The following is a 27802-nucleotide window of genomic DNA, read 5'->3' as shown; positions in this document are numbered from 1 at the left end:
ACCATATTTAAAGGTGAGCAGAAAAGCACTTACTTGCCAAGTTTACGTTAAGATCCCTTAAGACCTGTGACTATCTGGCTCTAAGAGCAGCAAGAAGCTTGTTAATGTTGGCTTACCTGGATTAATGAATGACAACCGACTGGAAAAAACAAGGTTTAAGGGCCATAAACACAAGAGATCTAGTACCCAATTTGGCTCTCATGCCTCATCATATTGTCTTTTGTTCTCTGTGGTACTTCTGCACTTCAGAATATATTTTTCCATAATCATATAATCTGCTGTCTACATAGTCAACACTTTGACATGGGAAATTCTATATATTTGTGTGTGTGTGTGTGTGTGAGAGAGAGAGAGAATGAATCTGCAATCAAAGCTAGTGGAACAATAAAAGAACAAAAAACTAAAATTACTTTATTCATATACTGTATAGTATTTGTCAACCAGAAGTTGACAATATTTACAGGGAGGGAAACTGAAGCATGAGGTTCCCATTTGCCCCAGCATCACACAGTGAGCCATTGTAGAGTTGGGAATTAAAGCTATGCCTTCTGCTCTAGCAAAGAGCTTTTCCTCAGTGACTTGGTCTCTCTCTCACCTATAACCCTATATTTTGTCCACTCCTTTTCCCACAAGTCCTGCATTTTTATACCCTGCATACATACATTCTCTTTTGTGTATTCCTCTCTCTTCTGCAACCAGCTCTTTTCAACTTTAATGGAATAACCTTGGAAATTTCATACCCCACCCAAATGAATTACTAGTTTTGATCTGTAAAAGCAACAAAGAATCCTGTGGCACCTTATAGACTAACAGACGTTTTGCAGCATGAGCTTTCGTGGGTGAATACCCACTTCTTCGGATGCAATTGTCTAATGTTCTGTTAGTTCCAGTTTCTATTTTCAAAACTAAAAATGGAGGGGTTTATATAAAACTTTTTAAAAGATTTAAACTTGACAAAGCATTGTAGAGAAACAGGTAACATGTTGTCTTATTGTAGCAAGAGGAAGCTACTGAAAACATTGCCTACAGTGTTTCTTTGACCTTACCAGCTGTAAAAAAAATAAATATGGTTGAACAGAATTATAGCAAATCTTATATTAACAGAGAGAGGTTTTCCCCAGATTTCAGAAACCTAGTTCTTCTTGTTAAGATATTAATGCATGAAAATAAATGGAAGAGGCAAGTCATCCTAAAGAGATTACCAGTTTGTAATGACAGCTTTACTGCATGATCTGGTTTTGAAGGGCAGCTTAGCTGAGGACCAAAAGCAGTGATGCTTTTCAATTTATTTGCACTGCAGCTGCCATGAAGGCTTCCTTATGTTTTTATACTAATGTAAGCTATTTGCCCAGGGAAAGATTCTATCTTGCCCTTCCATAATGAAAAGGCACCTGGAGACAGGTTGCACAGACTTAAAGAAACCACACTAACAATGTTCCAAATTACATAGGGCAAAACCATTGTTCCCTTTTCAGAGCTAAAGATACTGGGGGGGGGGGGGGAAGTAATGCCTGGAATAGCTTTGCACATTGTGACCACCACTAAGCAGGTAATGAGATCTCATTTTTAAGTTTTGACTTTTTCCTAAAGGTGTATTTGCTGGTTCAAAGCGTCACAGCACAGCAGTTTGCAGTGCATGCTGTTAGAGTGGCATATTGACTTCAAGTTGACCAAGAGGTTAGAGATGATTTGATCTTATGAACCTTAGAGATGCAAAGATACAAATTAGGGCTGAGGAAATAATTCATAACAATTTGTCAAATTTCATCCCTCTCACTCTCCATTAGTGGTCACTGCACTGATTGCAATTTTCTCACATGTATTTGTTATTCATAATAATTCTTGGTTTGCATTTCTTCATGAGCACCTCATTGCAAGCTATCAGTATAATTAGGACCCAATCCTGCAAACACTTACATACACGCTTGACTTAAATGGAACTACTCATATTATTAAATTTAAAGTCAACAGGACTACAGATATAATTGAAGTTAAGCACATATGTAAGCATGTGTGAGATGAGAGCTTTCATCTGAACACCTGGTATGTTTATGTTGCCTATCTGGATGAGTATCTTTCAGAAACAGGATTTTGGTGCAAATACATAATTGTGTATCTAAGATTCACTGTGAATATTCCCTTAAATCTTCCTATTCAGGAAACATTTCTACATTTATTTTTAATAATATTCACCCAGCTATACCTCCAGCCTACAGTTAGTTAAAACTGATACATGTACTAATTTAAAAAAAAAAAATCTCTCGTTACATTTGGGCCAAATTCTGTAAATAAGGTATGTGTTTCAGTATTTTTTTTTCTTTCGTTGGTCATTTTATTGACATTTCTGATAGAAAAGCACCTCAAGAGTATAAATTGAACCAATTTTTTCCACAAAGACAACAGAATATATGTTGTTTCACTTCCAAGTCCAGCTCCAGCTTTTTTGCCACCCCAAGCGGTGAAGGAAAAAAAAAATCTCGATTGAGCTGCCGCCGAAGAGGAACAGAGGGAGTGAAGGACCCACCGCTGAATTGCTGCCAAAGAGGATCTGAACGTGCCGCCCCAATAATGGATGGAATGCCACCCCAGGCACCTGCTTCCTTTGCTGGTCCCTGGAGCTGGCCCTGTTCACTTCCATATCAACCTTTTTCCAAAGTTCTATTGTCAACTTTGATCGCTTCAAAATGGTAACTAAACAATCACAACTATTACATACCAGTGTAACATACAACTGTTCAGGATGTATGGGTTTCGATTTTTATTGTGGAAAAGAAGAGATGACTTTATGAAGTCTTTTCATGCTGAGCTCTACTGAGATGTTCAAGGATGGCCTGTTTACTCCATACTTAATCTACCAAACAGGAAAAAAAATGTTTAATTTAAATCCCAAATGATTAAGGTTGCATATTATAACCCTGATCCTGCAAAAGCAAATCATGCAGGGGAACTCCTGAACCACACACAGGCTCACTGAAGTCTATAAGTTTTATGAGAAAGCTTGCAGTGTTGCTGTTCATGAAGTATTTGTAATGTGCATAGAGAACACCAGCTTTTAGTTGCTTTCACAGACACCCGATATATACAGAAAAAAGTTGTAATTGCTGTTAAAATTAACACCATAAGTCATTCTCTCATCTTCCTTCCCCCTTAGCCTCTAGGGTTGGGAGTGTGTGTGTAACCTAACCTCTGCCAACTCAAAAGATCTTAAGGACAAGTTCTGAACTCAAGTTTCCTGCTTCGTGCATTCTGTTGCTAGTAGTCTACCAGACTGGCTACATAGTGTCTGTATTAAGGGGTTCCCCAACAACGTGTACTACACACAGCATTGTTGTTAGGGGGATATTTTTTGGCTTCTAAGTTAAACACTGAATCTAGGCTCCATATGCCAAATATAACCCTGTGCCAGCTGGTTGTAAAGCTGTTCCTCTCTCTGGGAGGGAGTCTGTTTAAAATATTCATGACTTGAAAAGAGGTCTTGAAAATTGGTACTTTTATAAATGAAGAGAAAAATATTTTATGTTTCAGAGAAAGAAAACTAACTTTAAGAATATTTTCCACAGGATTAATGCGTGTTTTGTTATTTCATAATTATATATGCTGCTTATTGTAGAAATAGTGTATTCCTCCTAGCCTCTATGAAGGCTCCGATTATTTTATAACAACTTTAAAAAAAAAAGTAGTTCACATCAGAGTTAGTGGTGAATGAACTTCAAAAGGTTTTAAACCTGAGTAAGGTTCAGGTATCACTCAGAAGCGCAGATACCAGAAAGTTGTCCCAGTCTTAACAAGCCCTTATCCCAATGAGATGTGTGTGGTCAGATTCCTGTGTCTCCATGGAGCACCACCGAAATTAAGGGATTCATGCCCATGCATTTCAATGAAATATCAAGACATTCATCGGGGGGAACAAGTTAGAAACCTGAAGAAATCAAAGACTTACAAGATTACCAGCACACTCTGGTTTGATCCAGGCCAGAAATACTGTAAGAGTCACCTATCTCCCATTATTTGGGCATTGTGCTTCAAGTCCTGGCCAAAATTAGGGACTATGGAGTTGTCCAGATCTGACCCTCATGACTTTGCTTGTATAATAATTTCTGAGTATCACAAAATTTGAGTTATGTTGAAAATATTTTTATTTCAGGAAAAACTAATGAATAACAATTCTCTTCCATGTTTGAGCATAAATAACATTTTTATAATAAAACTTTTTGGGTGCAAAATAATTGTTTCTCTTCTTTGTGACTCCTTTTATCCTTTAAAGATATGGATAAAAATAAAATGTTTCAAGGAAATAAGGAGTCATGAAGAAGGAAAAATTATTTTGCACCAAAAAGGTTTTATTGATGCAAAAAAACTGTAAAGTTCCACCTGTTTCTTACACATAATTGTCAAATTGTGAAGTGTCTCCTTGGATCATGTTTTGAATACTCAAACATAATTTTGTTCATTTGAATCCTAACAAAGGAAAAGAAACAGGAAAAAAGCTTCACACAGGGCTGCATTCAATGAATGAAACTTCTATCTAACCCACAATACAAGCAGTTCACTCCAACTGTCAGTGAATCTCAATAGTCTTTGCACCTTGATTTTAAAATACTTTAATGTCCGTAAGATAAATGTCTGTGATAAATTAGAAAGAATAGATCAATCAATAATCTAAGTATTTATCCACAGATGCTAAAATATTCCTATAAATCACACTGGACCCTTAATTTTAATCAGATTCAAAGCACCAAAATGAACTCTAAGAGTTCCCAGCTCAGCTGGCTCCCACAAACTAGTAATGTTAATAACTATTGATATAGTGTAGCTCCTTGATTCAGAAGTCCTGAGCATATGGTAAGTATTACAAATTGTATATAGGGATCACAGTACCTACCACTAAATTTAAGCCCCCTTTGGTTTGGAAAGTGGCAGCCTTTAAAATGTAATGGCACTACTACACAAGAGTTCCAGCTAGAAAGCAAAGGACAGCATATCCAACTGAAACCACCAAGGGAATTTGAGGCAATCAGAAGGTAATTTGACCTGGACACAGAGACTACATGTCTCCTGGAAGTTTGCAAAGCACTATTGTTAAGTTTTAATGGAAATTACCTCTGGTATCATTTTCTCATTCCCTCTCATGTGTTACTACTATCCTCTTCTTCATCCTTGTTTTCTATTTATACTGCAGTAGCACCTAGAGGCAAGGGCTCTCATTTTACCAGGCACTACACAAAACACACAAGATGACCGTCACAGTCCACAAGAGCTTTAAGTCTAAGTAAAACATGAGTCACTGTGATAAGCAGTAAATAACATCTTGAAAAATGGTTCATATAGTCCTCAGCACTAGCAGTTTGGCTAGGAATTATAGGGTAGCTTGTTTGTGAACCTATAAGTAAAATCTGGTGGCCTGAGAGTTTGTTTGAAACAAACCAACCAACAAGATTCTCTTCTAGTTAGATACTTCACATGGATATCTTACCAAAATAACAAAAAGAATAAAACCCAAAGACTTTTCTGCCTGCCCAACTCTAATACCCCTTGGAAGCTGCAATTCAACTACTGTAAGTATCTCATTGAGACTCAGAACCCCTAGTTTGTTACACTCCCAGTTCTCTTTTTTCCTCCTCAGAGGTCCTTCCAACAGCAACAAGTACTTAGGTTTTATCAAAAGCAAAACTACACAAACCAAAAGAGAACCCCCATGCTCAGCCTTTCTATAGGCTGCCCTTTAATACAACATGCTAAACCCATGGGGCTCCAAAGCTCTTAAAAATAAATACAACCGCTTTCAAATAGCTATAACTTCACCATAGAAAACCAAATATCTAACAGTCTTCTCCAATAAGGAACACAATCTCTAGGGAGCCACACACAGTTTTGCATCAAAAAAGAGGCATGATTAGAAGAGAGAGAGAAAATTATCTGGCTTGCAAACAAGAGGGCTCTTGGTCATAGGACAATTCCTTTTAAATAAGTTACAATTGATTCTGCCTCACCAAACAGACTGAAAAGATTAAAAAAAAAACCACTAGAAATGATATAAGAAAGGAGTTTACTTTACCATGATCTGGTAGCTGTGCCAAATACTTTCAATTTCCAAGATGCTGCAGAAACCAGGACTAACTCTGTAGTAGACTGCTGCAATACTTGGCTTTAACTCTCTTTCTGTCTCTTCTACTTCAAATTTCTAAAAATTTGGCTTGAAGAAGTTTCCAAAGAACAGAATGGGGAGACTTACCAAAAGGCTAGAAAAGAGAAAGGAAAAAGAAAGAAAGGGGAGAGAAAATCAGGAAAGAGGCAGGATTTTGATAAAAGCATAATTAGGACTAGATCCTGCAATTGGATTCACCTGCACCCTCATGAAGTTCCACTAAAGTCAGCAGTACACCCATATGTAATCAGTTGTGGGATCAGAGCCTTGATATTCATGGAGGAAAAACTGCAAAGGTTTAAGTTAATTGTAAATCTTTTGACACTGCCTTAGTACAATATGACTTGTTAAATTACAAATTAGGGTCCTTCTATACGTATATAGATTAAAATACAAAAACAAACAAAAAAAACATACGATCAGGAGAAATTACCTAAAATTTTAGACCTTTTACATTTGTGTAATCTCAAGATTGGTCTCATTTGTCCAAAAATGTTTTGTAACACTGGGGATCAGGAGAGCTAAATATGTGACCATTTCTAATCACAAGCTTGCTCTAAAGTTTGAAAAAATCATTTTCATGTTTTTTTTTTAATTCAAAAATATTTATTTTTTTTTACCAAATTTTATAGGGCAGAACATTTTCAAGATGTGAGAAAGAAATATTTTGGTGCAAAATGTTGTAGACTCATTTTCACCAATTTTGCACAATAATAATACTTATATAGAGAAATTAGGATGTAGGCAGGGTCTCTGGAATTCTGCAACAGAACAGCAAAAAAGAGTACAACAGAGGATCATGCAAGTAGAAGAGGTTTCAGTGCTGAAGAAAACCCACAGATTTCATACATAACTTTTGCCACACAAATTTGCCCCTAAAATAGTCACAGAAGTAGCATAGGGTTCTAGGGGCACTGATTATAACAACACTGTTGTAGAAAAGCCATCCCTGCCCTGTGATCAAGCAAAGCAAAATCAAAGTACAACTGATTTTATCCTTGGTTTACCTCATTTTGCAAGGCAAAGAAAGCTGCATAGCCAAAACATCCATTTTAATCATTGTCTCCATTTTAACCTCCTTTTAATTGTGTATATATATACATGACCCTTTTTAACTTAGACCTCAAGAGGTCTATGTTATTTCTAAGTTATTATTCTTACCTCCTTGAGTACATGATTTCAGCAAATTGTAAACCTCCACTCTACATCTGCCTGATAAGATGGTTTTGATTTTCCCAATGAGAATTATTCATACAGAGATCAAATTGTATCAGAAACTAGGGCTTGCAATGTATTTGTGAGCCAATAACTTTATTGAGACACACTCACATTTGTATGCCGAAAGTTGCTTCTAAAAAAAAAAACCTGTTTGCCTTGGAGTAACTCTGGTTTATTGGTATATTAAAAATGTTGTGGTGCAGGCTAATGTGTAGAATTTAGACTGCCACTTTAAATCAAAGGTGATCTTCAGTATTATGTGAGGTCAAGCACTGTTTAGTCTTCTCCTTTGCAACAAATCATAATGCCACATGAAGTACTTATAGGGTGTTTTTAACCAAAGAAAACCACATGGGAAATGGGAAGATTTGTTGAAGACAGCAGAAGGAGCACTATGCAGGTAAATAGTCTAACACATTACATCAGAGGACAGATCTAATGCGGCAGTAGACTGAAAACTGGGAAGATAAATAACACCAGGTGGTACTTGGGTGCTATAATAATGTTTTGTTTCTTTCGGAATACTTTCTTATTTTAAAAGAAGTGAGAAGAAATCTCTCTCTTTCTCTCTCGGGACTCTTGTTAAATTGCACTAGTAAATCTGTCTACTATATTTCCTGTAGTAATCAGCAGGAAGAGGCACCTGTTATCCTTAAGAGGGAGGGTGGGGGGAAATAAACTGTCTTTTGTTTTGGTGCAGTCAGAGATTCAAACAGACTTATGAACCTGCTTTAATCCTTAAGGTTACACTGGAAGTTAGTTAAGAATGCCAACAAGGTGAGTCAACCCCTCTTAGTATGTGTTTTCTTAGTCAAAGGGCCTTGGAAGGGAGGTAATAGCCATTTGGTCTATATCGAAGGATGAGGGAAACTGGTTATTTTGGAAGATCAGGGCCTTCAACTGTGAACATGTCAGGGCAGGGTGTCTCACTTGCTATCTGCACATACAGAGCCTAGCACAATGGGCCTACATGTTCTCAGTTTCCAGCTGAAAGTTTTCAGTGTGCCATTCTATAAGAATCTTTGTCAGTCTGACTTCAAAATGGCAGCTGACTCCAGCAGAAAAAGGAAATCCTTTCCATTTAAAGATGAAATAATAACATAAGTTATAACAGACAGAAGACACATAACAGACATAAGTCTTTCTGTTATAACATGGTATTTTTAAAATGTGGTATGTATCAACATCAATCGAGCATATATCAAGGGGCCAGTGAAAGCAGCAGTATCAGGAAGGAGGAAAATTTTTCAGCCCCACTACAGAAAACAGGGAAGGAAGACTATTGGGGCAGAAAGAGTGTTTTCCATTCTTATTACTTAAGATAGGGTGAGATTTTCAGGATTTTAAGCCCAACTTGTTACCCCTCCAAAGTGTAATGGGGGCAGACCAGCCCCTGGAAATGCTGTAGGGCAGGGGTGGCCAACCTGAGCCTCAGAATTTACCAGTGTACATTGGCAAAGAGCCACACTAATATGTCAGCAGCCCCCCCCATCAGCTCCCCCTGCCCCTGCTCCCAGCGCCTCCCACCCACCAGCAGCCCCGCTGATCAGTGCCTCCCTGCACCTCCCGATCAGCTGTTTTGTGGCGTGCAGTCGGCTCTGGGGGGAGGTGCAAGGGCACGGTAGGCTGAGGGGAGGGCACGGGAAGGGGCGGAATGGGGGCAGGGTCTGTGGCAGAGCCAGAGGTTAAGCAGTGAGCACCCCCCGGCACATTGGAAAGTTGGCACCTGTAGGTCTAGCCTCGGGATTGGTGCCTATAGAAGGAGCCACATATTAACTTCTGAAGAGCCGCATGTGGCTCTGGAGACACAGGTTGGCCACCCCTGCTTTAGGGGGTTCTTCTCAGAATAGCAGTAAAAGTGAAAGAGGGCTCTTGCAAGTAAAAGAAAAATCTCTTCCTCAATCAAACAAGAAAGAAGAAGCCATCACTTAGATGATCCTTATCAGAACACATAAGCGCTGGAATCCATTTCTATTTTAAAAGTGCCCATGGCTAGTTATCGGTTCTAGAAAGTCTTGTAGAGATAGCCTACTGGTCCATTGTAGGTGGATGAAGTTGTTTATTTCAATAATGTAGTTATTTGCAAGATCAAGGAAGAACAGTAGACTGTTCAATTTTTGTTGTGCTATATTCCTGTTTACTGTAAAGTGATACCCAGTAAAGGTGCCTTTGATTCTGGTAAAAATACAGTGTTCAATATTTTGCCTATCTTTTCGCAGATTAAATGCCAGAAACTTTGAATGTTTTGACAAGAGCACAGAGAGTGACGGAAAGTTGAATTTGTCTAAGAGCATTTTCTCCAAATGTTCAGACTGGTTTTGTAAATGCTGTTGTATAAAGGAGGTGAAATGAAACCTCTCTGAATAATGTATAATGCTTATTTTCTGTAATTCATTAACTATAGAGAACTGATATATCAGGAGCAAGTCTCTCTTGCTTTAAGCTCTGCTCGGCCCAGGACAAGGTGGAATCTTAGGGGCTGCTCTGTCCGATACCACCAACAGAAAACCCTCAGGACCTTACAGAAGTGGAGGACTGGTGTAGCAGAGCGCAGCCTAGCTCTTCCCCATCCCCATCCCCATCCCCTGTGCTGGGATGTGAGGGAACAGCTGGCACAGAAATCGGTTCTGCTGGATTGATAGCAGGGGAATTCCCCTCTACAAGAAGATTTCTCTGCTGTCCATTTACAACCAGAATCAAGATGTTTTATGTCTCTGAGTGGTGCAAAGGGGCTGGAGATACTCATCTGGTCTATCGTTTGTGAGCTTTTTCATCAGGCATTCCTCTTTCTCTACATAATGATGCAAGTCTTAGAACTACTCTCATAGTTTGGCTATAGCTGAGGAAATAAATTTATATTACATTTTACAAAGAGAAGAGAAGATTTTTTGGTGACATCTGGTCAAAAATCTTTTCTAACCATGCGATTAGGGAATGGGATTTAAAAAAAAAAATGAAATTCTTTGTTATCAAATCATTGTGTTTGTAAATTAAAAAAAGGTGGTTTTGTTAGTTTAGGTCCCACATAACTTTTTATGAATTGGTCATAAAATTTTAGCTTCTCTTTTTTTTTTACATTGTTTCTGATCAGTATTGTGTCTGTCATAGAATTGTTGGTTACTTGAAGTGAGTACTTGGTTTCGGATTTGAGAAACAATAAATATGTTCATGTATTCTGTCCTGCCATTTGTTGTTCTCTTTGCCCAGAAATACCTTCATGTTTTGTGATTCATACTGAAATACATTTAATTTAAATGGGGGTAGATTAAAACCTCCTGTGCTTTTTTGATACTATGGATTGTGTATTGAATTCATATGATTTGTCTTTTCTTGATCCAATTAAACTTTGAAAATGCTTTATGGACTATTTAGGGGAAAAATAAGTTTTGATGTCATGGGGGAACATTTGAAATTGCTATAGAAGCAGTGGGCGCATATTCATTTTTATTATAGTTGCTCTTTTCAGCACAGAGATAGGGAGATCAATCCTCCTACTGCATTTAAATCATTTGAATAGTTTGGATTAAAGGTGTGATATTCTGCTTTTGCACCATATTAAGGTTGTTAGGTATTTCTATTCCCAGCTATGTGATTCATCCTGGAGGCATTTTAAACTGAAATTGTGATACTGATTGGGAGATGGCACCACCAGAACAGAGTTTCAGATACACTGGCATTTGCCCTATATTCAGAAAAGTTGCTGAAGTCTTTTATAGTTTTTAAATTAAGTGAAAACAGAGAGCTATGTATTTCTTATTGTGATTAATAGATCATCTGTATATACAAAGACAGTTATTTTTTCACTGTGTGGCCACCGTTAATCTACCTGAGTCCAATTATGCCCTGGAAATTCACATTTCAAAGAGCCCTCAAAATGCAAATCTCCCCTGTTATCCATGCAAGGAAAGATCAGCTGTCTCCTCCACATCATTCTAAGACTTTTAGGCAGGCTCTTATGAAGCTGGGATCTGTGCTGTTGAAGTGGATGGGCCAAGGCACTAGGCCAGGGTCGGAAACCTTTCAGAAATGGTGTGCCGAGTCTTCATTTAGTCACTCTAATTTAAAGTTTCGTGTGCCAGTTATACATTTTAACATTTTTAAAAGGTCTCTTCCTATAAGTCTATAAGATATAACTAAACTATGGTTGTATGTAAAGTAAATAAGATTTATAAAATGTTAAAGAAGCTTCATTTAAAATTAAATTAAAATGCAGAGCCCGCCCCCCCCACCCGGACCGGTGGCCAGGACCTGGGCAGTGTGAGTGCCACTGAAAATCAGCTCACGTGCTGCCTTCGGCACCCATGCCATAGGTTGCCTACCCCTGCACTAGGAACAAGGCACTAGGCCCATGATGACTGGGAGCAGGTCATAGAGATGCAAATCATTCCTCCGTACACTCACTGGTCCCATGGCTGTTCTCAGAGAAAGGTAATAGAGACAGAGACTGTATTTTTCTTTTATTGGGGCCCTCTGCTGTGAGAAACTCATTTTAATGGGCAAGATGGAGGTAGCTATCCCGGGGATGCCATCATAATCTGACACAATTGTTTAGCCAATCTAGCCCTTGTTGTTTCTGATTAACTGTACCGGGACTTAATTATTTGGTCAAAAGCTAAAGAGGAAAAAAATGCTTCATCCTCTGGTGCCTCTGGAAAGAGTGGAAACTGAGAGATTGTATGTTTAACTAAAATGGGTTTCTATACACAGCATCTATACAAGAACATGATCTGTTAGTACTATATTGCCAATGTTTGCATAACAACATTCAGGAGTAAGATTCTCTGAGACAAGGAAATAATCTATTATCACACACACACTCCCCACCGGCATGTGCCTGTGGCAATTCATCTTCTATCCTCTCCTCATGCTGCTGTTTAAAGTAATAATCTATTCTGGTGTCTACTTTTTTTGACACTGAGTGATAAGTGTATTCTCTACATTGATAATGGCAAAATATCAGCACATATCACACAAACCTAAATTAGTCATGTTTTTCATTATTTATTTAGATAAATACTCAAAATAGAAAGAAATCTATCTTGAGCTCTAGTGACTTTGACATAATTAAAATTACAGCCACATCAGAGAAAATACCAGCAGCTTCCTCTCAGACCAAAATAAACTGTTAAGTGAGGGTGGGATTTTCAAAAACTCTCAGCATTGCCCTATCTCTGCTCTGATTGCAGCCAAACTATTACTGATTTTGAGGGGAATAAATTTAGACCAAAGCTGAGTATTTTTGAAAATCCCATCCCCAAAAAGGAGAAAGAAAACATAATGCTATTTTTATGCTATTTTGTGTCTTCTTGGGTAGCTCCACAGGGAAAGGAGAGCCAGAAGATCATGTGTGCTAGAAGACATAACCTCTGAGTAGATTTCAGTCCCCTTCTCCCAGCAGCACAAAAGGCTGTCTGAAAGATAAGAGATTCAGGCAGCTGCTTGGGAGCCTGGGAGAGGGTTCCTGAAATTGAAAGAGCCCTGGAAAAACCAGAGACTGAATCAAACAGGCAAATATAGGAGTTGGCAGAGAGACAGTTGAGTAGATTTCTTATTAATATTCGTCAGTGCAGCAGGATATAAAAGGGAGAACTTAATCTGTACACTGTGGAAGGCTCTATACACTTTGCATATGTAATGCTTCTGAGAGGTGGTTAAAGGCAGAAAAATGGGCTGGGCTCAATATATCTAGGGTCCCTCTTGGCAAATAACTAAAAAATCTCTATCCCTCACCAAAAACTAAACGCATCCTCCCTGGCTACCATGAACATGCAGAACTTCCCTACTTGCAGGTCCTCTGAGGCTAGTCTTTATTGGGGGAATGGGAACAGAGTCATAAACTTGAGAAAACACAGCAACAGAATATATATGCAAATAAAGATAAAATATGCTCCCCTGCTGTAAACTTTAGCAGTAGTCCATCTAACTCCCTTTGCATCCTCCAGTGAGAATATCACACTGGTAGTAGTCCCTTGATCACGCTACCCCTTTGATCCACCAAACCCACTCAAAGTTTGGGTCAGGAAGTAGCAGTTGTCTAAATGTATCTGTGCAGATCTGCTTCCAGTTTCAAGGCACTTGTTTGCCTTGAGGTGCCACCACCTAACTAGCTTAGTGATTTAGCTTTATTACGGTGCTGGGTAGATAAAGCCCCATTAGTGTTCACTCAGCTCTGCTGCTGTCCTCTGCATCACCTCTAGTTATGAACTCCTCTGCAACAGCTCTCTCAGTGAAATCCTCAGTCTGTATTGTCTCTTGCAGCAAAGTCCCCACAACAGAGGAGCCAAGAGCCCTTAAAGCCCTTGAACAGAGTCCTAGTTACTTGGAAGTGAGTTATAAGGTAAGAGTTCTTTCCCTTCTTTGAGCCACTCTGAAAGCTCACCATCCCTGAAAATCCAAATTCATATATAGTTATGCTGACTAAGTGCCACTAGAGGAATTCTGGGTAGGAAGCCTATGCAAATAAAGCTCTATAAGGCAGCATTTTTCCCTTTGTAGAGAGCTCTTTCTGTTCTGTAGCTTCTGGCCATGGTGCTTTCACTTACAGTATATTTTACCCCACGGCTTTAAGAATTCTGGCAGAATTTTTTGGAACAAACCTTATTTTATTTTTTAATCTGTTTTTGCAATAAGTTCTAATAGAAGTCTCTGTAAGTCTTGAAATTTTTGTGTCCACTCTGGTTCACCAAATTATTCAGCATTTATGTTACATGTTTTCTGTTAGATTTCTAACTCATGCTGGAAATCATTTGTCTTCTGGGCATTATCTTCTGTTTCTGATGCTTGTTGCTTCAGCTCACCGGTGTCCAAAGAGATAGAGCTGATTTTTTTCTCTCTCAGGCTTCTGTTTTCCATTCTAGTTTTTCAAATGATACATGCAGCACTGCTGTGAAATTCACTGTACTTTCTGCTAGACTATTTTTTTCTGCATGCGCCTGTGGCAGTCCATCTTCTATCATCCTCTCATGGCACTGCCTGATCTTTCTGAGAATGGAATTTCTGAGACTCATGACAAATTTCTGGTAAGCTCAGAGCTGGTAGAGAGTTCTACTGAAATTTAAGAGAGACAGATTGGCCATGTAGCTGTTAGCAATGATATTTTGTCCCAGCAGACTGGAAGTTTTCACTGCCATCGTCTGTTCCCTCATGTTGTGCAAAAATACATCCCTCCAATATGCCCTGGGATATGGGCAGTTCAAGTGTACATGCTGAGGGTTAGGTTCTCTCTACACTTCTGGCCCCTTTTTAACACTCAGCTGCACAAAGGTGTCATAATCTGGTCAGAAATGTGCCAACATGGGAATTCTGTGTTGGACACAACTCATAGCATAGGGGGTATATTGGAGGAAGGAGGATATAAGTCAGAATATAAAGGGTACACAGTTGAATAGGTTTCAGCAGACCTATCCTCCACTGGCAGAGGGTCTATGAAGATCTTATGCCACCATCAGAAGCTCAGTAGCTTCTCTATGTCATGTTGGTGCCTGGGCCAACTCTGAGAATCAGCATGCCATCAATGCCTCTCTGATACAACCACCTCTTTCTCCTGCACCAAGCAGGACTCTTAACTTTGAAGAGGGAGGGAGTTGTTTTGGGGTGCAGGGGCTATCATGAGGAGAAAGTGGTTTAAAGAGAGTAAATATATTGTAAAATATATTGAATGGGATTTTTTTCTTACCATGTTTATTAGACTGTGTAATGATTTCACAAATTGGGGGGTTATGGTGGCTGATCAGCTGAACATGAACTCCCAAGTGCAATGCTGTGACTTCCCCTTGCTTTCACATCCTGTATTGGAATCCCGTTGATTGGTCCAGGTAGAGGTTTCCATTACTTCAGAGTGAAACATACTAAGAGGTAGATCTGGCCCCTTCTACGTATATAGCAGCAAAGAATCCTGTGGCATCTTATAGACTAACAGACGTTTTGCAGCATGAGCTTTCATGGGTGAATACCCACTTCTTCTTGCATCCAAAGAAGTGGGTATTCACCCACAAAAGCTCATGCTGCAAAACGTCTGTTAGTCTATAAGGTGCCACAGGATTCTTTGCTGCTTCTACAGAACCAGACTAACACGGCTACCCCTCTGATACTCTACGTATATAGTTTTCCCTCAGTGTACAGGGATACATCGTGGCCTACGATTAACATGCCAAATGTCATAATTGCTTTAAAACATGTTTTTTTGCTACAATTCCATACTAACACTTGACTATAACAATAGTTATCTGCAGAGTAAATTATATTAACAACGTAATTTAAAGCAGTAATGCTTAATCAGCAATCATATACTGTAAAAGTAATTGTAATAGAAGTATAGTACTCTTCGCACATGCTGGAAATTTTTAATGGACTGGATACTGAGGATCACATTTACAAAGGCAACCACAACACAGGCATTCACAAAAACAGGTGTATACTAACTGCACAGTCAAAAGCAACATTTGGGCACCTAAACCATTTGTGTACGCTTAGCATGAACACGCCAAATTTGCAACTATAATTGCAGGATCTGATGGCTGCAACAGGCGCAGACACGTATGAAAGTTTAACCCTGAACGTGTATCCTCTTTCCATATAGATCCATGCAAATAACTGATTTTCTGTTTCATTGGTAACTATGGAAAAATAATCAGCAATTTGAAAAGTTGACAATTCTTTTGGTTCAAACTAGACACTTTGATTCAATTTCAAGCTTTTAGAAATATTAATTAAAAACATTGAAGGAAATTTCAAAATACAACAGTCGTGAATTGAAAAATCAAAACATTTTGTTTTGAAAATATAAATATAAAACATTTTGAATTTTTCTGAATTTTTTAGTTGTGTTTGTTCATTTGTTTTTGACAAAAACAGTTCAGTGAAATCAACACAACTTCACAAAATGTTCCAGTTGACCTGTATCTCCATTTTTACTGAAAAAAATGTTTCAGACAAAAATTTTTGCCCTGTTTTATTTCCATGTATATTATGAAAGGCACTATACTGGGTTGGTTCTTTTATTTGTGTCATCTGGAGAGAAGGAAAATGTGCAATGAATCATATTATTCTGATCTTGTATGTTGGGCAAAGCTAATTGATTTATTTAAAAAAAAACATGCTCATATTGTTAGCTCTGAGAACCTTATATTTATTAAGGCTCTGCTATTGTTTCAACCTGACACTAGTGTGGTCACCTGTAGGGGTGAGATGGTAAATCAGTTTCCATTCCCATTCAGTTGTTAGGCATTATGCTATGTCCTTTATTAGAGGAACATTCCAATATTCTACATTAAACTAGATTGTGGCTGCATTCAAAAGTACACCATTTAGTGTTACTAGGAGACATGTTTTTACAAATTATCTGCAATTCAGAATGGGACTTAGTTGCCCATGCAGATGGAGAAGCAGTTTATACAACCTTTACATACTTCACAACTTTCCTTTTGCTAAGCTGCACCTGTAGCAGTTAAATATATGGACAGAAATAAGATGTAGGTAATAAATAAATAAATAAATGCTTCAGCAAAAATGGTAAGACTATGATAAAGTTAAACAGCAAGTGAGATACTATTAAATTAAAAGGAATGGAACAGAGAATATTAGAGAACAGAGTCCATTCTTTATTACTTTGCTAAGGCCAGGGGAAAGAATTTAGACACCAGGAAAAATCAGGATCAGCAGTCTGCTGAATCAGAATGCAGATCCACCTAGCAGACCAAAGAGAAACTAATGACTACATAGAATTTAACCTAACTAATCCGATACAGATCAGACTGTCTTTTAAACAACTGGATGAAACTTAAATTAAGCTATGAAAAGATTCCAAATATCATATAATATTGGTTGGGGGCTGAGGGAATCTTTATGTTATGGCTTCAGTAAAAGGAAATAGAAGGAAGTTAATAAGCAAGTTGAACCATTATGTAATCTTCCTCTGAAGGAAGAAGACAATAATTTCATTTTGTATTTAATGCATTAATTGTTTGTATTTACTTTGCTCCAGAGTATGAGAAAACACTATTTTAAATGGGTCAGTGGGATCAACAATATTCAGCCTGGCTAAACTCCTCCTCCTCTGAGAGTTTTACATTGTATTAAATACTTATAATAATTAAATAACAAGACAGTGAGCTGGTTTATTTCACACCTCATTTAAAGTACCAAAATAAAATGTCTTAGGGCTACCTTCAACTCAGCCAAATGAAGCCAATTTGGACTTCCATGATAGAACTATTCATGTTAGTAAAAAATTGCAGTGTTGGGCCCTTTTTGTCTCCCAGTTAAAATGCTTCTAATTTTTAAATTAAAAAAAAAATCACTCCTCTCTGTGTTGTAAATGCTGATGCAAAATCACACTAAACCAGCTTCAGCGCAAATCTATTTGCAGTCTACAGGCACACTATCTTGCTGGGCAAGAATGGCATATATTACATACCATATTACTGACAGCAAAACTCTAGCACTTATTAAGCACTATTATAAATCTGTGTACTGCAGTAGCAATAATGTAGTCTTGTTAGCAAACATTACATTTTTTTTGCTGGGAAAAAACAGTATATATTACATGTATATTATATGTGTTCTTTCCCAAAACTACATATATATTATGTTTGCTGACAGACTACATTCTAGCTATCTCAGTACACTGATTTATAACAGTGCTTAATAAGTGCAAGAACTTTTGCTATCAGTCCGCAGTCATACAGAAGCTGTGTATACTAGAAGGTTAATGCAAGTCTTAACAAATAAGCTTATAACAGCTGAAAGCTAATGTTTGTTGTAGTGGCTAAAATAAAATCTTGCCATTTTAGTGCTACAGTATTGTAAGGTTAGCTGCACTCTGTCCAAAGTGCAGCTAAAATTAGCCCTATGGTTTAATACTGGCAGAAAAACTGAGCAAGCTATGGATAATTTTAAGGCATTTTATTTATACACTTCAGTGGATTTAGTACCTGTAAAAGTCAGAGTGTATTCTAGCACTGACATTGTTTTTCTGAAGCAGCCCATTTCATGGGCGGCAGATCACATTGCAATGCGTTGGTTATGACACTTCACCATCTTGCACCGGGATATGTCAGCATATGGTCAGCATAAGCTACATTTCATCACAAGAAGAGTTAATATAACTTGACACCATAGTATGAAGGAAATCTCACTAGCAGATCAGATACCCATTAGGTGCTGGTATCTGATTTATAATCAAACAGGAAGATGAGAGCAGACAGTGCCATTGTTCATGAGCTAGTAAAATTATTTCTGAATAGTCTGGCACACCTCTATAATCAATGAAGTATGTTTTTTATTTGCTAGACTTTCATTTATGCCTCAGAGTATCAAAAGTGGCAGCTGACGGCATCAATATTCCTGTTTGTATTGTTTATATTAGTATAATTAGAAACATCATTCATAATAACTAGGCTTAGCACCAAACAGCAACATTTATGCCATTAAGCAAGAATTAGAGCATAATGGAGCATTAAACAAAACATGAAGAATACTATTTACAAAGGTGGCTGAAAGCACTCTCTTGAATATATGTATGTGGATGTCTATAACATTTATGATGCATGTGTGTTGAACACTTAATACAATCCCATTATTATATGACAATTTTTAACTATTGTCTTTGATGAAAATAATATTTTTGAAATGTTTAATTTACACTGCACATAGGTTGTTTTATAATGATGGACTATAATTTGCAAAACTAGACCATCTCTGCTTGCTAATGGTTAGATTATGCATCCCTTATTCATTCCCACAAGCCTTTCCAATGAAGACAATAAAATGTAAGCACTCATCAGTGTGAGTAAGGATTGCACTATCTAGCCCGAAATGAGTAATAAATGGTTTAGGGTGCCACTGTTGTTAGTACAGTAGTACTATTAATTATTTGTATAACAGCAGAATCTGCAGCATCCAACCAATGATAGAGACCCAAGGTGCTATGTGCTGTACATGGTAGCAGACAGTCTCTTTCCCATAGAAAAGCATCATGAAACCATGGGAAATTAGCCTTCACTGCCAGATCATTACTGCCCAGGTCCAGCTGCCAGGGTCAGAGGCTGAGCCGGAAATGTGCAGGGGAGCAGAAAGGGCGGGACCACCTACTTCTCCTGCCAGCTGCTCCACTCTGGGTCGGCATGAGAGCCCAGCTGCCCAGCAAAGCAGCTGGGCTGCCTGAGAGAGAGAGACTGGCTGTGTGAAGCGGTGGTGGTGGCCGGCTGCCACCATCCTGGCATAGGCGCTGACTCTGTGGGTGCTCCAGAGCTGTAGCACCTATGGAAAAAAATTTACTGGGTGCTTAGCATCCACCATCAGGCAGCTCCCCTCCTCCCCCCAGTGCCAGCGGTCTTGCTGATCAGCTCCTTCCCAGTGTCACTCCTCCACGGCAGTAAGCTGTTTCGCAGTGTGCAGAAGGCTCTGAGAGGAAGAGGGAGGAGCAGGGATGGGGCACACTCAGGGGAGGGGGCAGAACTGGGTGGGAAGAGGCGAGGAAGAGATGGGGGTTTGGGGGAAGGGGTCTGGTGGAGGCGGGGCCTGGGGCAGAGAAGGGGATTGAGCACTCCCCAGGCACAGAGGAAGCTGGCGCCTATATCTCCTGAGCCCAGCTGCTGGGGACAGGGGCCGAATGTGCTCGGGGTGGGGAAGGCGCAGCAGGAGGAGAGAGCTTCCTCCGCCCCTACTGGTAACTGGTAAGGTGGGGATAGTGCAGCAGTCCCCGGGCTGGGAGCAAGGTGGGGGGGGCAAAGAGGAGTGAATGGAGGGTGGGGCCTTGGTGGAGGGGGTGCAGCAGGAGGCGGGGCTTCTGGGGGCAGGGTGGAGCAGGGGTGTCCAGTTTCCAGAAATTGGAAAGTTGGCAACCCTAATTTGGACAGGGGTAACTATACAAATCAGGGGTATTGGAATGTTCAGTTAAAATGGGTTTTGAGAACATATACATAAATAATAACATTCTGAAATTGATGACTGCTCAGACATCTGTTGCTTTTTGGCAACTATCAACAAAACTGTGCAGCAGTTTTGAGAGAAAAGAGACGTTGTATATTCTTTGACAAAATGTCATCAGTTTTACAGTATAAATCCAGCCAATAAAACTAATCTGCAAGGGGCTTTTAGATTGTGATTTGATTGCAGACTGAGAACATTTTTATGGAGTTTTGGTAAAAATAGCAATTGATTTCCACTCCAGCCAAGCAATCTGATCTCTACAGTCCTAGCAAAATCAGCTGCAAGATACCAGTTTTTACTTCAGGATCAGTCAGCCAGAAAAAACTTACCGTGCCAGCAAGTATACTGTGCCACTGGGATCCTAAACTGGTCAGCTGCAGAAGACTGTTTAATGGGCAGGAAAAAGGTTAACCACCTTTGTCAAGTCTCATGGGAGGCAGAGGATGCTTACTACTGCAGTAGAGATGGAAGAGCATTAAATATGCCTGTTAAGGCTTCAGGGTCAAATTGTGCCAATGCTATATGCTCTGCATTCTGTCTCTTCTCAAAGTCCTGTTGTTTCTCTCTCACTGTAGATAAATGTCATCTACATGTTTTAGATGGGGAAGGCTTAACCAGGCAGATTGCAGGTGTGATATACTACTACACTATCGATCATTTTAACTCTATACTTTTTCACCTCAAAAAAGATATTCTAGCACTAGAAAAGGTTCAGAAAAGAGCAACTAAAATGATTAGGGGTTTAGAGAGGGTCCCATATGAGGAAAGATTAAAGAGGCTAGGACTCTTCAGTTTGGAAAAGAGAAGACTAAGGGGGGACATGATAGAGGTATATAAAATCATGAATGATGTTGAGAAAGTGGATAAGGACAAGTTATTTACTTATTCCCATAATACAAGAACTAGGGGTCACCAAATGAAATTAATAGGCAGCAGGTTTAAAACAAATAAAAGGAAGTTCTTCTTCACGCAGCGCACAGTCAACTTGTGGAACTCCTTACCTGAGGAGGTTGTGAAGGCTAGGACTATAACAATGTTTAAAAGGGGACTGGATAAATTCATGGTGGCTAAGTCCATAAATGGCTATTAGCCAGGATGGGTAAGAATGGTGTCCCTAGCCTCTGTTCGTCAGAGGATGGAGATGGATGGCAGGAGAGAGATCACTTGATCATTGCCTGTTAGGTTCACTCCCTCAGGGGCACCTGGCATTGGCCACTGTCGGTAGACAGATACTGGGCTAGATGGACCTTTGGTCTGACCCGGTACGGCCTTTCTTATGTTCTTATGTTCTTATGTTCTCATCAAATACTTTTCGTCAGGATTCCACACTCCCTTTTTGCTTTATGTCCTGCCCCTTTGTCTCATATTTGGACATGTGCATTTTTTTGGTCCTGGTGGCCATTTAAATAAAACACTGGTTTATTTTTTAAAATTATTTAATTCATCCTTACTGGAAGCATTAGAACAAAAGGAATAAATATAACTCATGTTTTTTTTTCTCATTTTTAATATGAAAAGCTGTTTTTACACATTTAGTGCAGTTCTAAATAAAGCCTTAAGGGCAGAGGAATAAAGAAATGTTATTACAGACATATAATCATGCTTTTTTAGCAAAAAACTATTTTTATGCAGTTAGTACATTTTTAAATAACGTTATTAAATAATTTACAAAATCTCAGTAACCATGGAAAAAATAAGTGTTTTATATATCTAGTTCATTTTAGAAAACAATGTTTTTATGAAATTAGTCAATTTTAATAACGTAATTAAACACAAAATCCTAGTAAAAGAGGAATATAGGATATATATATATAAAATAAAATTCATTTCTAAAGGAAAATATTTGGATGCAGCTACTAGATTTCTAAATAACTTTGATTAAAGAGTTTCAGAAAGCCTGCAAAGTATTAGTGGTCAAGAGAGAAAATATACCAGTAGAGTTACATACAGATGAGTGCAGTTTTTCTATAATCAACTGCCTCATTTTAAGAAAAGATATATATATTTATATGCAATTACTACATTTCTAAATAAAGTAATTAAATAAATCTGCAAAACTTTCACCAACAGAGGAATAGAGGAGAAATGTTAATACACATATACCATGCATTTTGAGAGAAAAATATTTTATGTGTTTACATTTACAGAGTACATCCTTAAACAAAGTCTGCTAAACAATAGCACAAAGACACCAAAGTATGAATGAAAAGTAGAATGTATAACCTTGGTGTTAGTTACATTGTACAGAGTACAGTTCTAAAGCCACCTTTCAGAGAAACAAGAAAGTTTTAAAACAGCTAGAAAGGAAAAAAAGGCAGAGGGAAGAGGAAAAACAGCTCTCTTTGCCAATTGTCACCAGCCGAATGGCAGAAACCCCTGCTCTGGGAGCTTCTGACGAACCACGCCTTACTGATCAAACCAATCATAAAGACCTCTTTAAACCTGGGACCTTTTGTGGAATACATAAAATATTAAATTGCATCACATTTTTCCTGAGCCACGTTGTATAATTTTTTAACCCCACAACACTTTTTATTGTAGTGTATTAAAAAGTAAATTAGAACTAAAATACCAATCAAAAGGGTCATGCATGTAGATTTCATTATTAAACGTTTTACAAAACCTATGTACATTTAGCAATTAGCCTTATGTTTTTAATTCTGGACCAGGAATAAAATTTCTTTTTTTCTACATCATGTCTTTACTATTTGTCTTTAAAAACGGTTAGGCAGCCCCTAATGGAATACATGCTTAACTTTTATTCCAACTTCCCTTATTGCATTTACTTGAAGAAATGTATTGCTTCATAACCATTTATATTTAGTGGAAAATTAGTACCTATTGGCTTTAGCTGTAAGGAGGCCTGTTCATTTTAGTAAAGTTGTGTATAATTGAATTGTTGTCTGTGTAGTAACACAAGTTTATTGCCTTTTTTCAGTAGGACTGCAGTGCCACAAGCATTTCATCAAGACTTTGAAGTCATGAGGCAAATGACATCCCAGCCAGACTGCTGTAAAAAAATGTTACTTCTTCTTCATTGTCATTGTTGTCATCATCATCATCGCAGTGCAGACATACCCTAAGCCTAACCCCTCTCCTAGGTTACTTTTGAAAATGAACATAACATAAGAACAGCCATACTGGGTCAGACCAAAAGTCCATCTATCCCAGTATCCTGTCTTCCGACAGTGGCCAATGGCAGGTGCCCAAGAGGGAATGAACAGAACAGGTAATCATCAAGTGATCTATTCCCTGTCACCCATTCCCAGCTTCTGGCAAACAGAGGCTAGGGACACCATCCCTGCCCATCCTGGCTAATAGCCATTGATGGCCTATTCTTCATGAACTTATCTAGTTCTTTTTTGAATCTTGTAATAGTCTTGGCCTTTACAACATCCTCTGGCAAGCAGTTCCACAGGCTGACTTTTCATTGTGTGAAAAAAATACTTCCTTTTGTTTGTTATAAACTTGCTGCCTATTAATTTCATTGGGTGACCCCTAGTTCTTGTGTTATGAGAAGGAGTAAATAACACTTCCTTATTTACTTTCTCCACACCAGTCATGATTTTATAGACCTCTAACATATCCCCCCTTAGTTGTCTCTTTTCCAAGCTGCAAAGTTCCAGTCTTATTAATCTCTCCTCATATGACAGCCGTTCCATACCCCAAATCATTTTTGTTGCCCTTTTCTGAACCTTTTCCAATTCCAATATATCATTTTTGAGATGGGGCTCCTACATCATTTAGGCACTTTTGCACATTTTAATCATAATTTAAAATGTCTGCCATTATTCTATTTAATTTAAATTAATTATCATTTCTGGCACAAGAAAAACAATTATTAAGTTGCAGTGGGGAAAAAAACAGCCTAAGACAAAGTAGGAAATACATTGCTGCTTTGGTTTTTCTGTGGTATCATTTCCAGTTTACCAGAAATGTCTCCATTATGAAAAACTGAGGAGTTTTAACTTAACCAGGATATTTAAAGTCAATAGAAGCGACATCTGAGTAAACAGGGGCAGAAAAAGACACAGTTATTTGAAATATGTAATAATTGAGAGTAAAAATAAATACTAACCTCAGCAAGGTTCTGGTTTATGGTAGCCTTTTTGGGGGCGGGGGAGGTGAGTGTAATGTGTATACACACTTGGCTGGTGATGTTGTCTGAGTGTTAATCATGAGGCCATCTGCCCAGCTGCACTGATGTTATCTGTGAGGACCCTTATTTTCCTATAATAGCATCAGATGATTATCTACCTCTTTATATGGCTCTCATTGCCTTAGCATCTGAGCACTTTGCAATCATTATTAGACTGTGAGATAGGCACATACTATCCCTATTTTACAGAATGAGTATGGAGAACCAGAGTAGATTAAGTGGGTTGCCTAAGGTCACACAAAAAGTCAGTGAGTGAGCCAAGAACTGAACCCAGGTTTTTATGTTCCAGTCCAGTGGCTTTTGTATGTAGGTATAGGAGAACAAAAGCCAGTGGTGTATTTTACTGGGGGCAGTATTGTAGAGAAGTCCAACATCAACTCTGGTAGGTGATGTCCACATACACTCTATCATCCCAATGGTCTGGACTGTTCCCAAATAAGGAGAACAATGCATGAAATTGGGAAAAGCAGCAGGAAAAGGTACTATTTATCCTGAGTTCCTATATAATCTGGGTCCACTGGCACAGAAATGGATGATGCAGCTTTTCACCAATATCCTGGAGACCAATGATGTGGAAAGAAACCAACGTCATTGCACTCCTAAAGCCTGGAAGACCCACAGCTTTCCATTTATATGCAAACCTTCCTCTTGAGCACCATCTAGGTGATAGAGTGTATGATTGTGAACCAAACCACTGTGGACACCAGCCTACCCTAGGAACAAGATGTTTTTTGACTGCATAGAAGTTGCTATGACCTTTTCCTGGCCCTCATAACAAACATCGAGGCTGGATTCCAACAAAAACTCAAGACTGGCACTGCTTCCCCTATGTGCAGCTTCTCAGGCTGCTGAACACCATACTTAGCAGCCGAAGGATGCGCCTATACCTTGAAGGTTAAACCAGCATGCCATGCACTTTGAATAATGGCCTGCCACAAGGCACTGTACACACTCCAACATGCTTCAATGTATACACAAGTGATATGCCTGAAATGAAAGCAAAGACGTTTGAGTGTGCTGATGATTTGGTACTCGCAACTCAGGCTCATAGTTTTAAAGAATTTGAAGTGACCCTTACATCTGACCTTAAGATCATGGAGGATCCTAAGTGGTGGCTGAGACCAAATTTGAGCAAATTGGTAGTCTCTACTTTCCACCTTGACAATAGAATTGCACAAAACACTCTAACTGTTGAGTTTTGTGGTGAAACTCTTATGGCCCAAAGCCAACATAACTCTGTGTCATTCTTGACCATGCACTCACCTTTCATGACCATCTCAAGGAAGTAGCCACTACAGTGAAGACTCACATCAACATTATTCAAAAGTTAGCAGAAACAAGCTGGGGATCAACTGTCCCAGTGCTATGAACATCGGCCTTGGCCCTGGTTTACTCAGTTACAGAGTACAGTGTACTGGTGTGAACAAGAAGTTCCCATACCTCACTCGTGTATAGGCAGCTGAATCAGACCATGTGTATCATCATAGGAATTTCAACATCAGCACCTCTACTGCGGCTTTCTGTCTTAGGGTACGTCTACACTACGGGACTATTCCGAATTTGCATAAACCGGTTTTGTAAAACAGATTTTATAATATCGAGTGCGCGCGGCCACACTAAACACATTAAATCGGTGGTGTGTGTCCATGGTCCGAGGCTAGCGTCGATTTCTGGAGCGTTGCACTGTGGGTAGCTATCCCGTAGCTATCCCATAGTTCCCGCAGCCTCCCCCGCCCCTTGGCATTTCCGGGTTGAGATCCCAGTGCCTGATGGGGCAAAAATCATTGTCGCGGGTGGTTCTGGGTAAATGTCGTCAGTCACTCCTTCCTCTGGGAAAGCAACGGCAGACAAGCATTTCGCACCTTTTTTCCTTGGATTGCCCTGGCAGATGCCATAGCATGGCAATCATGGAGCCTGTTTTGCCTTTTGTGACTGTCACCGTATGTGTACTAGATGCCGCTGACAGAGGCGATTCAGCAGCGCTACACAGCAGCATGCTTTTGCTTTTGCATGACAGCAGAGATGGTTATCAGCCATACTGCACCATCTACCAATCCATAAATTGGTAATAAGATGGGCATGGCTACCAGTCCTTTTGCACTGTTCCATTTGCTGCTGTCATAAGTGCCCCTGGCTGCTCTTAGCCAGGGGCGCAAAAGCCAAAATTGGGAATGACTCCCTGAGTCAATCCCTCCTTTTTGGTATCTAAAAATAGAATCAGTCCTGCCTAGAATATGGGCAAGTGTACTAGAGAACCACTGTATCAGAGAACCAGAGAGCACAGCTGCTCTGTGTCAGATCCTGCAGAAATTATGAGCTGTATGCTATTCACAGGGGGTGCTCCTGCAACAACCCCACCTGTTCATTTCATTCTTCCCCCAGCCTTCATGGGCTACCGTAGCATTGTCCCCCCACTTGTGTGATGAAGTAATAAAGAATGCAGGAATAAGACACAGTGACTTGTTAGTGAAGGCAGCCTCCAGCTGCTATGATAGTCCAGACAGGACAGTAAGGAGTGTGTAGGAGAGGAGCCCAGCATCCCTCTGCTAGTTCAGGGGCACTTGAATCTTTTCTTTACACATGAAGGGTGGGGGCTGATGGAGCTCAGCCCCCTGTTGCTATGACGATGATGGATATCAGCCATACTGCACCATCTACCAGGAAAAATTAGGACCAGGCGCCCTTGATCGACCTGACCGATGCTAGTACGCATGGTTACCAGCCCTTTTCCACTGCCCCATGTGCCAATAGGCTGATGATGATGATGATGGGTATCAATCTTATTGCACCATCAGCCACCCATGGCGGGGGGGGAGCAAGGATGTTGGTGTTGAGTGCTGCACCATCCCGTCTATCTGCAGCATTCAGTAAAGATAGGGTGACATGTAAAACAGTCAAGAGAGGATTGTTTTCCCTTTCACTTCTGGGGGTGGGTGGGGGGGTGCGTAAATTGCCTAGCTATGCCCTGACCCACCGCGGACACTGTTTTTGACCCCAGAAGCATTTGGAGCTCAGCCAAGAATGCAAATGCTTTTCAGAGACTGCAGGAACTGTGGGATAGCTTGAGTCCTCCAGTCCATGAGCATCCATTTGATTCTTTGGCTTTCCGTTACGCTTGTCACGCTGCAGTGCGCTGAGTCCCTGCTATGGCGTCTGTCTGGAGATTTTTTAAAAAGGATTCTGAATTTCATCTTCTGTAACGGAGCGCTGATAGAATGGATTTGCCTGCCCTTACAGCGATCACATCCGCATGGTCTGTGCTGGAGCTCTTTCTTTATTTTGATTTCGGACTGCATCGCCACCCGTGCTGATCGGAGCTCCACGCTGGGCAAACAGGAAATATTCAAAAG

The 27802-nt window shown here is 39.4% G+C and overlaps 1 long non-coding RNA gene across 1 annotated transcript; it reads left to right on the top strand.

Moving 5' to 3' along the window:
• On the top strand, positions 1–23289 carry LOC120407455. The gene is made up of 3 exons (XR_005599984.1): positions 1–13; positions 13622–13700; positions 23232–23289. It is a non-coding gene; the product is annotated as an uncharacterized LOC120407455 (long non-coding RNA).
• The last annotated feature ends 4513 nt before the right edge of the window (positions 23290–27802 follow it).

Source organism: Mauremys reevesii, linkage group 6 (assembly GCF_016161935.1).
Source record: "Mauremys reevesii isolate NIE-2019 linkage group 6, ASM1616193v1, whole genome shotgun sequence".
Classification (NCBI taxonomy): Eukaryota; Metazoa; Chordata; order Testudines; family Geoemydidae; genus Mauremys; species Mauremys reevesii.
Note: the sequence above shows the minus strand (reverse complement) of the source record. Positions and strands in the feature narration are given on the sequence as shown.